Source organism: Pseudophryne corroboree, chromosome 8, assembly GCF_028390025.1.
Source record: "Pseudophryne corroboree isolate aPseCor3 chromosome 8, aPseCor3.hap2, whole genome shotgun sequence".
Lineage (NCBI taxonomy): Eukaryota > Metazoa > Chordata > Amphibia > Anura > Myobatrachidae > Pseudophryne > Pseudophryne corroboree.
This window is the reverse complement of record NC_086451.1, coordinates 172,261,246-172,275,085: the sequence shown is the minus strand read 5'-3', so window position 1 is coordinate 172,275,085 and position 13,840 is coordinate 172,261,246. Positions and strand designations below refer to the sequence as shown.

Genomic DNA, 13,840 nt, shown 5'->3' with positions numbered 1-13,840 from the left:
ACTCAATTGGATTTTTTTTGCCAGCATATTTCTTTTTCTCTGCAACCCACTGCTAAATTGTGCTTCCTAGCTGTTTTTATTAAATCACTGAATCAAATCTAACTCTGATTACATCAGAAAAGGCCAGGTACCCTACATCATAACAGGGGGTTTGAAATTTTGACTTGTCTACTTAAAGATCACCAAAATCTGATAACAAGGTCAATTACGTCCCTGGGTGGCATTGAACCACCAACCTTTTGGTTAGTAGCCGGACACACTAACCGATTGCGCCACAGAGACACTTCGCAAAAAGTACATACTGACAAAGGCTAATAAGCATACATCTAGAACGTTTCCTAGAAAAACTTTAAAAAGTCAATAATCTGGAGAATTATTGTAAAATGTTTCTTCCATCAACCAACGAAGAAACACATTGGTACTTTCCCATGATGAGTGAGTGCTTCAGGATCTCTTGCACTTACATGTGCAGCAGAGTACTGCAACGGAAGCATGCTGGGCCCATAACCCGGAGGTAGGCAGATTGAAACTATCCTTTGCTATATGCATTTTTTTTGTTAATTTAAGTAATCAAAACTGGGATTGATATTTTTGCTCTTTTATTTTTACTTGAAGTACAATAACTTTTACCATTTTAATTTGTTTGAATAGTATATTGACAGTATAGTTTTCTTTAAAAAATCAACTTAATTTTCTTTACCCTAATATTAAAAGGGTAATTGACAAAAACAAACTACATTGTCACCAGAAGAGCAATACAAAATGTACAAGTGATATATTAAAATCATCTTTCCAGCTTGAATTTCAATGATGCATTGGGGCAACGATTTTGTGAGAAACATCTTCACCCTTAAATAAAGATTTTCTTAATTCCTTACCTGTGTGCTAATTAGATATCACCTTGTTTTCACATTAAACAGACTTCCACATGAGAAAGCAGCAAGGATGCAGTGGCGTTAATGTTTCCTGGTGTCAACCTGTATTATTTCAGTAGAAATTGAAATGAGGATGCATCTTGCTGCCTTTCCAATGAAGCAAGTTTAATTTAGTAATAGGTGAAAAACCATCCCTACAAAGGTGTTAATCAGAGACTTGGCTTTGTGGACACTTTTCAGAGAACAAATATGTTAGCATAAAAATAAAGCCAGAAAATGAAGAGCTGTTTAATCACTCAATTGGATTTTTTTCCCAGCATATTTCTTTTTCTCTGCAACCCACTGCTAAATTGTGCTTCCTATCTGTTTTTATAAAATCACTGAATCAAATCTAACTCTGATTACATCAGAGAAGGCCAGGTACCCTACACCATAACAGGGGGTTTGAAATTTTGACTTGTCTACTTAAAGATCACCAAAATCTGATAACAAGGTCAATTACGTCCCTGGGTGGGATTGAACCACCAACCAGACACACTAACCTATTGCGCCACAGAGACACTTTGTAAAAAGTACGTACTGACAAAGGCTAATAAGCATACATCTAGAACGTTTCCTAGAAAAACTTTAAAAAGTCAATAATCTGGAGAGTTTTTGTAAGATGTTTCTTCCATCAACCAACGAAGAAACACATTGGTACTTTCCTATGATGAGTGAGTGCTTCAGGATCTCTTGCACTTACATGTGCAGCAGAGTACTGCAATGGAAGCATGCTGGGCCCATAACCCAGAGGTAGGCAGATTGAAACTATCCTTTGCTATATGCATTTTTTTTGTTAATTTAAGTAATCAAAACTGGGATTGATATTTTTGCTCTTTTATTTTTACTTAAAGTACAATAACTTTTACCATTTTAATTTGTTTTAATAGTATATTGACAGTATTGTTTTCTTTCAAAAATCCACTTAATTTTCTTTACCCTATTATTAAAATGGTAATTGACAAAAACAAACTACATTGTCACCAGAAGAGCAATACAAAATGTACAAGTGATATATTAAAATCATCTTTCCAGCTTGAATTTCAATGATGCATTGGGGCAACGATTTTGTGAGAAACATCTTCACCCTTAAATAAAGATTTTATTAATTCCTTACCTGTGTGCTAATTAGATATCACCTTGTTTTCACATTAAACAGACTTCCACATGAGAAAGCAGCAAGGATGCAGTGGCGTTAATGTTTCCTGGTGTCAACCCGTATTATTTCAGTAGACATTGAAATGAGGATGCATCTTGCTGCCTTTCCAATGAAGCAAATTTAATTTAGTAATAGGTGAAAAACCATCCCTACAAAGGTGTTAATCAGAGACTTGGCTTTGTGGACACTTTTCAGAGAACAAATTTGTTAGCATAAAAATAAAGCCAGAAAATTAAGAGCTGTTTAATCACTCAATTGGATTTTTTTGCCAGCATATTTCTTTTTCTCTGCAACCCACTGCTAAATTGTGCTTCCTAGCTGTTTTTATAAAATCACTGAATCAAATCTAACTCTGATTACATCAGAGAAGGCCAGGTACCCTACACCATAAGAGGGGGTTTGAAATGTTGACTTGTCTACTTAAAGATCACCAAAATCTGATCACAAGGTCAATTACGTCTCTGGGTGGGATTGAACCACCAACCTTTTGGTTTATAGCCGTTCACACTAACTGATTGCACCACAGAGACACTTTGCAAAAGCATATACTGACAAAGGCTAATAAGCATTCATCTAAAACGTTTCCTAGAAAAACTTTAAAAAGTCAATAATCTGGAGAGTTTTTGTAAGATGTTTCTTCCATCCACCAACGAAGAAACACATTGGTACTTTCCCATGATGAGTGAGTGCTTCAGGATCTCTTGCACTTACATGTGCAGCAAAGTACTGCAATGGAAGCATGCTGGGCCCATAACCCAGAGGTAGGCAGATTAAAACTATCCTCTGCTATATGCATATTTTTTTGTTAATTAAAGTAATCCAAAACTGGGATTGATATTTTTGCTCTTTTATTTTTCATTAAAGTACAATAACTTTTACCATTTTAATTTGTTTTAATAGTATATTGAAAGTATTATTTTCTTTAAAAAATCCACTTAATTTTCTTTACCCTATTATTAAAATGGTAATTGACAAAAACAAACTACATTGTCACCAGAAGAGCAATACAAAATGTACAAGTGATATATTAAAATCATCTTTCCAGCTTGAATTTCAATGATGCATTGGGGCAACGATTTTGTGAGAAACATCTTCACCCTTAAATAAAGATTTTCTTAATTCCTTACCTGTGTGCTAATTAGATATCACCTTGTTTTCACATTAAACAGACTTCTACATGAGAAAGCAGCAAGGATGCAGTGGCGTTAATGTTTCCTGGTGTCAACCTGTATTATTTCAGTAGACATTGAAATGAGGATGCATCTTGCTGCCTTTCCAATGAAGCAAGTTTAATTTAGTTATAGGTGAAAAACCATCCCTACAAAGGTGTTAATCAGAGACTTGGCTTTGTGGACACTTTTTAGAGAACAAATTTGTTAGCATAAAAATAAAGGCAGAAAATGAAGAGCTGTTTAATCACTCAATTGGATTTTTCTGCCAGCATATTTTTTTTCTCTGCAACCCATTGCTAAATTGTGCTTCCTAGCTGTTTTTTATAAAATCACTGAATCAAATCTAACTCTGATTACATCAGAGAAGGCCAGGTACCCTACACCATAAGAGGGGGTTTGAAATTTTGACTTGTCTACTTAAATATCACCAAAACCTGATCACAAGGTCAATTATGTCCCTGGGTGGTATTAAACCACCAACCTTTTGGTTAGTAGCCGGACACACTAACCGATTGCGCCACAGTGACACTTTGCAAAAAGTACATACTGACAAAGGCTAATAAGCATTCATCTAGAACATTTCCTAGAAAAACTTTAAAAAGTCAATAATCTGGAGAGTTTTTGTAAGAATTTTCTTAAATCAACCAACGAAGAAACAAATTGGTACTTTCCCATGATGAGTGAGTGCTTCAGGATCTCTTGCACTTACATGTGCAGCAGAGTACTGCAATGGAAGCATGCTGGGCCCATTACCCAGAGGTAGGCAGATTGAAACTATCCTCTGCTATATGCATTTTTTTTGTTAATTAAAGTAATCCAAAACTGGTATTGATATGTTAGCTATTTTATGTTTACTTAAAGTACAATAACTTTTACCATTTTAATTTGTTTTAATAGTATATTGACAGTATTGTTTTCTTTCAAAAATCCACTTAATTTTCTTTACCCTATTATTAAAATGGTAATTGACAAAAACAAACTACATTGTCACCAGAAGAGCAATACAAAATGTACAAGTGATATATTAAAATCATCTTTCCAGCTTGAATTTCAATGATGCATTGGGGCAACGATTTTGTGAGAAACATCTTCACCCTTAAATAAAGATTTTCTTAATTCCTTACCTGTGTGCTAATTAGATATCACCTTGTTTTCACATTAAACAGACTTCCACATGAGAAAGCAGCAAGGATGCAGTGGCGTTAATGTTTCCTGGTGTCAACCTGTATTATTTCAGTAGAAATTGAAATGAGGATGCATCTTGCTGCCTTTCCAATGAAGCAAGTTTAATTTAGTAATAGGTGAAAAACAATCCCTACAAAGGTGTTAATCAGAGACTTGGCTTTGTGGACACTTTTCAGAGAACAAATTTGTTAGCATAAAAATAAAGCCAGAAAATGAAGAGCTGTTTAATCACTCAATTGGATTTTTTTTGCCAGCATATTTCTTTTTCTCTGCAACCCACTGCTAAATTGTGCTTCCTAGCTGTTTTTATAAAATCACTGAATCAAATCTAACTCTGATTACATCAGAGAAGGCCAGGTACCCTACACCATAAGAGGGGGTTTGAAATTTTGACTTGTCTACTTAAAGATCACCAAAATCTGATAACAAGTTCAATTACTTCCCTGGGTGGGATTGAACCACCAAACTTTTGGTTAGTAGCCAGACACACTACCCGATTGCGCCACAGAGACACTTTGCAAAAAGTGTATACTGACAAAGGCTAATAAGCATACATCTAGAACGTTTCCTAGAAAAACTTTAAAAAGTTAATAAGCTGGAGAGTTTTTGTAAGATGTTTCTTCCATCAACCAACGAAGAAACACATTGGTACTTTCCCATGATGAGTGAGTGCTTCAGGATCTCTTGCACTTACATGTGCAGCAGAGTACTGCAATGGAAGCATGCTGGGCCCATAACCCAGAGGTAGGCAGATTGAAACTATCCTTTGCTATATGCATTTTTTTTGTTAATTTAAGTAATCAAAACTGGGATTGATATTTTTGCTCTTTTATTTTTACTTAAAGTACAATAACTTTTACCATTTTAATTTGTTTTAATAGTATATTGACAGTATTGTTTTCTTTCAAAAATCCACTTAATTTTCTTTACCCTATTATTAAAATGGTAATTGACAAAAACAAACTACATTGTCACCAGAAGAGCAATACAAAATGTACAAGTGATATATTAAAATCATCTTTCCAGCTTGAATTTCAATGATGCATTGGGGCAACGATTTTGTGAGAAACATCTTCACCCTTAAATAAAGATTTTCTTAATTCCTTACCTGTGTGCTAATTAGATATCACCTTGTTTTCACATTAAACAGACTTCTACATGAGAAAGCAGCAAGGATGCAGTGGCGTTAATGTTTCCTGGTGTCAACCTGTATTATTTCAGTAGACATTGAAATGAGGATGCATCTTGCTGCCTTTCCAATGAAGCAAGTTTAATTTAGTTATAGGTGAAAAACCATCCCTACAAAGGTGTTAATCAGAGACTTGGCTTTGTGGATACTTTTTAGAGAACAAATTTGTTAGCATAAAAATAAAGGCAGAAAATGAAGAGCTGTTTAATCACTCAATTGGATTTTTCTGCCAGCATATTTTTTTTCTCTGCAACCCATTGCTAAATTGTGCTTCCTAGCTGTTTTTTATAAAATCACTGAATCAAATCTAACTCTGATTACATCAGAGAAGGCCAGGTACCCTACACCATAAGAGGGGGTTTGAAATTTTGACTTGTCTACTTAAATATCACCAAAACCTGATCACAAGGTCAATTATGTCCCTGGGTGGGATTGAACCACCAACCTTTTGGTTAGTAGCCAGACACACTAACCGATTGCGCCACAGAGACACTTTGCAAAAAGTACATACTGACAAAGGCTAATAAGCATTCATCTAGAACGTTTCCTAGAAAAACTTTAAAAAGTCAATAATCTGGAGAGTTTTTGTAAGAATTTTCTTAACTCAACCAACGAAGAAACACATTGGTACTTTCCCATGATGAGATGAGTGCTTCAGGATCTCTTGCACTTACATGTGCAGCAGAGTACTGCAATGGAAGCATGCTGGGCCCATTACCCTGAGGTAGGCAGATTGAAACTATCCTCTGCTATATGCATTTTTTTTGTTAATTAAAGTAATCCAAAACTGGGATTGATATGTTAGCTATTTTATGTTTACTTAAAGTACAATAACTTTTACCATTTTAATTTGTTTTAATAGTATATTGACAGTATTGTTTTCTTTCAAAAATCCACTTAATTTTCTTTACCCTATTATTAAAATGGTAATTGACAAAAACAAACTACATTGTCACCAGAAGAGCAATACAAAATGTACAAGTGATATATTAAAATCATCTTTCCAGCTTGAATTTCAATGATGCATTGGGGCAACGATTTTGTGAGAAACATCTTCACCCTTAAATAAAGATTTTCTTAATTCCTTACCTGTGTGCTAATTTGATATCACCTTGTTTTCACATTAAACAGACTTCCACATGAGAAAGCAGCAAGGATGCATTGGCGTTAATGTTTCCTGGTGTCAACCTGTATTATTTCAGTAGACATTGAAATGAGGATGCATCTTGCTGCCTTTCCAATGAAGCAAGTTTAATTTAGTAATAGGTGAAAAACCATCCTTACAAAGGTGTTCATCAGAGACTTGGCTTTGTGGACACTTTTCAGAGAACAAATTTGTTAGCATAAAAATAAAGCCAGAAAATGAAGAGCTGTTTAATCACTCAATTGGATTTTTTTGCCAGCATATTTCTTTTTCTCTGCAACCCACTGCTAAATTGTGCTTCCTAGCTGTTTTTATAAAATCACTGAATCAAATCTAACTCTGATTACATCAGAGAAGGCCAGGTACCCTACACCATAAAAGGGGATTTGAAATTTTGACTTGTCTACTTAAAGATCACCAAAATCTGATTACAAGGTCAATTACGTCCCTGGGTGTGATTGAACCACCAACCTTCTGGTTTATAGCCGTACACACTAACTGATTGCACCACAGAGACACTTTGCAAAAGAACATACTGACAAAGGCTAATAAGCATTCATCTAAAACATTTCCTAGAAAAACTTTAAAAAGTCAATAATCTGGAGAGTTTTTGTAAGATGTTTCTTCCATCCACCAACGAAGAAACACATTGGTACTTTCCCATGATGAGTGAGTGCTTCAGGATCTCTTGCACTTACATGTGCAGCAGAGTACTGCAATGGAAGCATGCTGGGCCCATAACCCAGAGGTAGGCAGATTGAAACTATCCTCTGCTATATGCATTTTTTTTGTTAATTAAAGTAATCCAAAACTGGGATTGATATTTTTGCTCTTTTATTTTTCATTAAAGTACAATAACTTTTACCATTTTAATTTGTTTTAATAGTATATTGACAGTATAGTTTTCTTTAAAAAATCCACTTAATTTTCTTTACCCTATTATTAAAAGGGTAATTGACAAAAACAAACTACATTGTCACCAGAAGAGCAATACAAAATGTACAAGTGATATATTAAAATCATCTTTCCAGCTTGAATTTCAATGATGCATTGGGGCAACGATTTTGTGAGAAACATCTTCACCCTTAAATAAAGATTTTCTTAATTCCTTACCTGTGTGCTAATTAGATATCACCTTGTTTTCACATTAAACAGACTTCTACATGAGAAAGCAGCAAGGATGCAGTGGCGTTAATGTTTCCTGGTGTCAACCTGTATTATTTCAGTAGACATTGAAATGAGGATGCATCTTGCTGCCTTTCCAATGAAGCAAGTTTAATTTAGTAATAGGTGAAAAACCATCCCTACAAAGGTGTTAATCAGAGACTTGGCTTTGTGGACACTTTTCAGAGAACAAATTTGTTAGCATAAAAATAAAGCCAGAAAATGAAGAGCTGTTTAATCACTCAATTGGATTTTTTTTGCCAGCATATTTCTTTTTCTCTGCAACCCACTGCTAAATTGTGCTTCCTAGCTGTTTTTATTATATCACTGAATCAAATCTAACTCTGATTACATCAGAAAATGCCAAGTACCCTACACCATAACAGGGGGTTTGAAATTTTGACTTGTCTACTTAAAGATCACCAAAATCTGATCACAAGGTCAATTACGTCCCTGGGTGGGATTGAACCACCAACCTTTTGGTTAGTAGCCGGACACACTAACCCATTGCGCCACAGAGATACTTCACAAAAAGTCCCTACTGACAAAGACTAATAAGCATACATCTAGAACGTTTCCTAGAAAAACTTTAAAAAGTCAATAATCTGGAGAGTTTTTGTAAAATGTTTCTTCCATCAACCAACGAAGAAACACATTGGTACTTTCCCATGATGAGTGAGTGCTTCAGGATCTCTTGCACTTACATGTGCAGCAGAGTACTGCAATGGAAGCATGCTGGGCCCATAACCCAGAGGTAGGCAGATTGAAACTATCCTTTGCTATATGCATTTTTTTTGTTAATTTAAGTAATCAAAACTGGGATTGATATTTTTGCTCTTTTATTTTTACTTGAAGTACAATAACTTTTACCATTTTAATTTGTTTAAATCCACTTAATTTTCTTTACCCTATTATTAAAAGGGTAATTGACAAAAACAAACTACATTGTCACCAGAAGAGCAATACAAAATGTACAAGTGATATATTAAAATCATCTTTCCAGCTTGAATTTCAATGATGCATTGGGGCAACGATTTTGTGAGAAACATCTTCACCCTTAAATAAAGATTTTCTTAATTCCTTACCTGTGTGCTAATTAGATATCACCTTGTTTTCACATTAAACAGACTTCCACATGAGAAAGCAGCAAGGATGCAGTGGCGTTAATGTTTCCTGGTGTCAACCCGTATTATTTCAGTAGACATTGAAATGAGGATGCATCTTGCTGCCTTTCCAATGAAGCAAATTTAATTTAGTAATAGGTGAAAAACCATCCCTACAAAGGTGTTAATCAGAGACTTGGCTTTGTGGACACTTTTCAGAGAACAAATTTGTTAGCATAAAAATAAAGCCAGAAAATGAAGAGCTGTTTAATCACTCAATTGGATTTTTTTGCCAGCATATTTCTTTTTCTCTGCAACCCACTGCTAAATTGTGCTTCCTAGCTGTTTTTATAAAATCACTGAATCAAATCTAACTCTGATTACATCAGAGAAGGCCAGGTACCCTACACCATAAGAGGGGGTTTGAAATTTTGACTTGTCTACTTAAAGATCACCAAAATCTGATAACAAGGTCAATTACGTCCCTGGGTGGGATTGAACCACCAACCTTTTGGTTTATAGCCGTACACACTAACTGATTGCGCCACAGAGACACTTTGCAAAAGTACGTACTGACAAAGGCTAATAAGCATTCATCTAAAACGTTTCCTAGAAAAACTTTAAAAAGTCAATAATCTGGAGAGTTTTTGTAAGATGTTTCTTCCATCCACCAACGAAGAAACACATTGGTACTTTCCCATGATGAGTGAGTGCTTCAGGATCTATTGCACTTACATGTGCAGCAGAGTACAGCAATGGAAGCATGCTGGGCACATAACCCAGAGGTAGGCAGATTGAAACTATCCTCTGCTATATGCATTTTTTTTTGTTAATTAAAGTAATCCAAAACTGGGATTGATATGTTGGCTCTTTTATTTTTACTTACAGTACAATAACTTTTACCATTTTAATTTGTTTTAATAGTATATTGACAGTATTGTTTTCTTTCAAAAATCCACTTAATTTTCTTTACCCTATTATTAAAATGGTAATTGACAAAAACAAACTACATTGTCACCAGAAGAGCAATACAAAATGTACAAGTGATATATTAAAATCATCTTTCCAGCTTGAATTTCAATGATGCATTGGGGCAACGATTTTGTGAGAAACATTTTCACCCTTAAATAAAGATTTTCTTAATTCCTTACCTGTGTGCTAATTAGATATCACCTTGTTTTCACATTAAACAGACTTCCACATGAGAAAGCAGCAAGGATGCAGTGGCGTTAATGTTTCCTGGTGTCAACCTGTATTATTTCAGTAGACATTGAAATGAGGATGCATCTTGCTGCCTTTCCAATGAAGCAAGTTTAATTTAGTAATAGGTTAAAAACCATCCCTACAAAGGTGTTAATCAGAGACTTGGCTTTGTGGACACTTTTCAAAGAACAAATTTGTTAGCATAAAAATAAAGCCAGAAAATGAAGAGCTGTTTAATCACTCAATTGGATTTTTTTTGCCAGCATATTTCTTTTTCTCTGCAACCCACTGCTAAATTGTGCTTCCTAGCTGTTTTTATAAAATCACTGAATCAAATCTAACTCTGATTACATCAGAGAAGGCCAGGTACCCTACACCATAACAGGGGGTTTGAAATTTTGACTTGTCTACTTAAAGATCACCAAAATCTGTAAACAAGGTCAATTACGTCCCTGGTTGGGCTTGAACCACTAACCTTTTGGTTAGTAGCCGGACACACTAACCGATTGCGCCACAGAGACACTTTGCAAAAAGTATGTACTGACAAAGTCTAATAAGCATACATCTAGAACGTTTCCTAGAAAAACTTTAAAAAGTCAATAATCTGGAGAGTTTTTGTAAGATGTTTCTTCCATCAACCAATGAAGAAACACATTGGTACTTTCCCATGATGAGTGAGTGCTTCAGGATCTCTTGCACTTACATGTGCAGCAGAGTACTGCAATGGAAGCATGCTGGGCCCATAACCCAGAGGTAGGCAGATTGAAACTATCCTTTGCTATATGCATTTTTTTTTGTTAATTTAAGTAATCAAAACTGGGATTGATATTTTTGCTCTTTTATTTTTACTTAAAGTACAATAACTTTTACCATTTTAATTTGTTTTAATAGTATATTGACAGTATAGTTTTCTTTAAAAAATCCACTTCATTTTCTTTACCCTATTATTAAAAGGGTAATTGACAAAAACAAACTACATTGTCACCAGAAGAGCAATACAAAATGTACAAGTGATATATTAAAATCATCTTTCCAGCTTGAATTTCAATGATGCATTGGGGCAACGATTTTGTGAGAAACATCTTCACCCTTAAATAAAGATTTTCTTAATTCCTTACCTGTGTGCTAATTAGATATCACCTTGTTTTCACATTAAACAGACTTCTACATGAGAAAGCAGCAAGGATGCAGTGGCGTTAATGTTTCCTGGTGTCAACCTGTATTATTTCAGTAGACATTGAAATGAGGATGCATCTTGCTGCCTTTCCAATGAAGCAAGTTTAATTTAGTAATAGGTGAAAAACCATCCCTACAAAGGTGTTAATCAGAGACTTGGCTTTGTGGACACTTTTCAGAGAACAAATTTGTTAGCATAAAAATAAAGCCAGAAAATGAAGAGCTGTTTAATCACTCAATTGGATTTTTTTTGCCAGCATATTTCTTTTTCTCTGCAACCCACTGCTAAATTGTGCTTCCTAGCTGTTTTTATTAAATCACTGAATCAAATCTAACTCTGATTACATCAGAAAAGGCTAGGTACCCTACACCATAACAGGGGGTTTGAAATTTTGACTTGTCTACTTAAAGATCACCAAAATCTGATAACAAGGTCAATTACGTCCCTGGGTGGGATTGAACCACCAACCTTTTGGTTAGTAGCCGGACACACTAACCGATTGCGCCACAGAGACACTTCGCAAAAAGTACCTACTGACAAAGGCTAATAAGCATACATCTAAAACTTTTCCTAGAAAAACTTTAAAAAGTCAATAATCTGGAGAGTTTTTTTAAGATGTTTCTTCCATCAACCAACGAAGAAACACATTGGTACTTTCCCATGATGAGTGAGTGCTTTAGGATCTCTTGCACTTACATGTGCAGCAGAGTACTGCAATGGAAGCATGCTGGGCCCATTACCCAGAGGTAGGCAGATTGAAACTATCCTCTGCTATATGCATTTTTTTTGTTAATTAAAGTAATCCAAAACTGGGATTGATATGTTAGCTCTTTTATGTTTTCTTAAAGTACAATAACTTTTACCATTTTAATTTGTTTTAATAGTATATTGACAGTATTGTTTTCTTTCAAAAATCTACTTAATTTTTTTTACCCTATTATTAAAATGGTAATTGACAAAAACAAACTACATTTGTTTGGGAGAAAAATGCAAAGGTACAAGACAGCTTTTCCTTGCCAATATCTCTCTTTTGCAAAGAGCTACGCATTGGAAAATTCAGGGCTATACCGTGTAGATGAAGCACTAACAGGAGGCTTTAAAATTTTCTTTCTAGTGTCCTTCGTTTGGGAGAAAAATCCAATGGTACAAGACAGCTTTTCCTTGCCAATATCTCTCTTTTGCAAAGAGCTGCGCATTGGAAAATTCAGGGCTATGCCGTGTAGATGATGGCCTAACAGGAGGCTTTAAAATTTTCTTTCTAGTGTCCTTCGTTTGGGAGAAAAATGCAAAGGTACAAGACAGCTTTTCCTTGCCAATATCTCTCTTTTGCAAAGAGCTGCGCATTGGAAAATTCAGGGCTATGCCGTGTAGATGATGGCCTAACAGGAGGCTTTAAAATTCCAAACGAAGGACACTAGAAAGAAAATTTTAAAGCCTCCTGTTAGGCCATCATCTACACGGCATAGCCCTGAATTTTCCAATGCGCAGCTCTTTGCGATTACAATCCAACCTGAATCAGGCTCTATTACCTATCACAATGCAGTGCAGGTAGTACAAAATGGGGTTAATATAGGAGAAAAACCCCCAGAGCTGTGCTCCTTAACTGTCCCTGGTGGCTAGTGGAGCGGCTGCCCAGTAATCAGTGTCCACGCCAGTGCGCACACGGCCCGCCCCCTACAGCCACGCTGGATCTCGGTATAGTGTGGGCACAGAAGCCCCTTACCTCCCTTTCATCAGCGGCCTCGTGATCCCGGAGGGCGGTGTGTGTGTGACTGACCTTAGGAAGAAACCGGAGCCTCCGCTGCAGTGACCCAGCAACCAGGGCACGGGAGTATACTGCGCCGCTTGGAGTGATGGAGCTGCAGTAAAGATGTCTATTAGACCTAGCCTGCTGCAGCCCTTGGAGATTCTTATAAAAAAAGTTCTTCTTTTCTTGTCAAAATTAATAGCTAAGAATAGGCTGCCTGAGGCAGCCCCCTGTTAAGTGGCCTGCTACTGAAGGCACCAACTACAAACTGAGCTCCCTGTTCATGGAAGCGAGGTTATAGAGCAGGGGGCGCTGAGCATCTTGGGAACAGTCAAAAGCTTTGAGCCTGTTGGTGCCTCAGATCAAGATCCTACTCTACACCCCAATGTGAATCCTTGTGGAGTCCAGTGTACCCCACAGAAGAAATGAATGTGTCACACCCATTGGCAGCAACATTAGAATAGCTGCTGATGGGCACAATTGAGAAAGGAAGGGGGGAAAACATTTGAATCCAGCACATATATGTAATTTGAATATGTAATTTGTACCTTCCTACTTTAAAATGTAATGGATGAACCTCACCCTGTGAGAACTATCTTTATGATCAAGAGATCTCATATGCAAGATAAGTATGTGTTGGCAGAGGCGCTCACTGGGCAGAGATGCTGATCGCATCTCTGGCA

General features: G+C 36.1%; 2 non-coding genes across 2 annotated transcripts; both read right to left on the bottom strand.

The window, feature by feature from the left end:
* Positions 1–6,036: 6,036 nt before the first annotated feature.
* Positions 6,037–6,110, bottom strand: TRNAS-ACU (transfer RNA serine (anticodon ACU)). Its single transcript has one exon. It is a non-coding gene; the product is annotated as a tRNA-Ser (tRNA).
* A 5,740-nt stretch (positions 6,111–11,850) lies between these two features.
* On the bottom strand, positions 11,851–11,924 carry TRNAS-ACU (transfer RNA serine (anticodon ACU)). Its single transcript has one exon. It is a non-coding gene; the product is annotated as a tRNA-Ser (tRNA).
* Between the last annotated feature and the right edge of the window lie 1,916 nt (positions 11,925–13,840).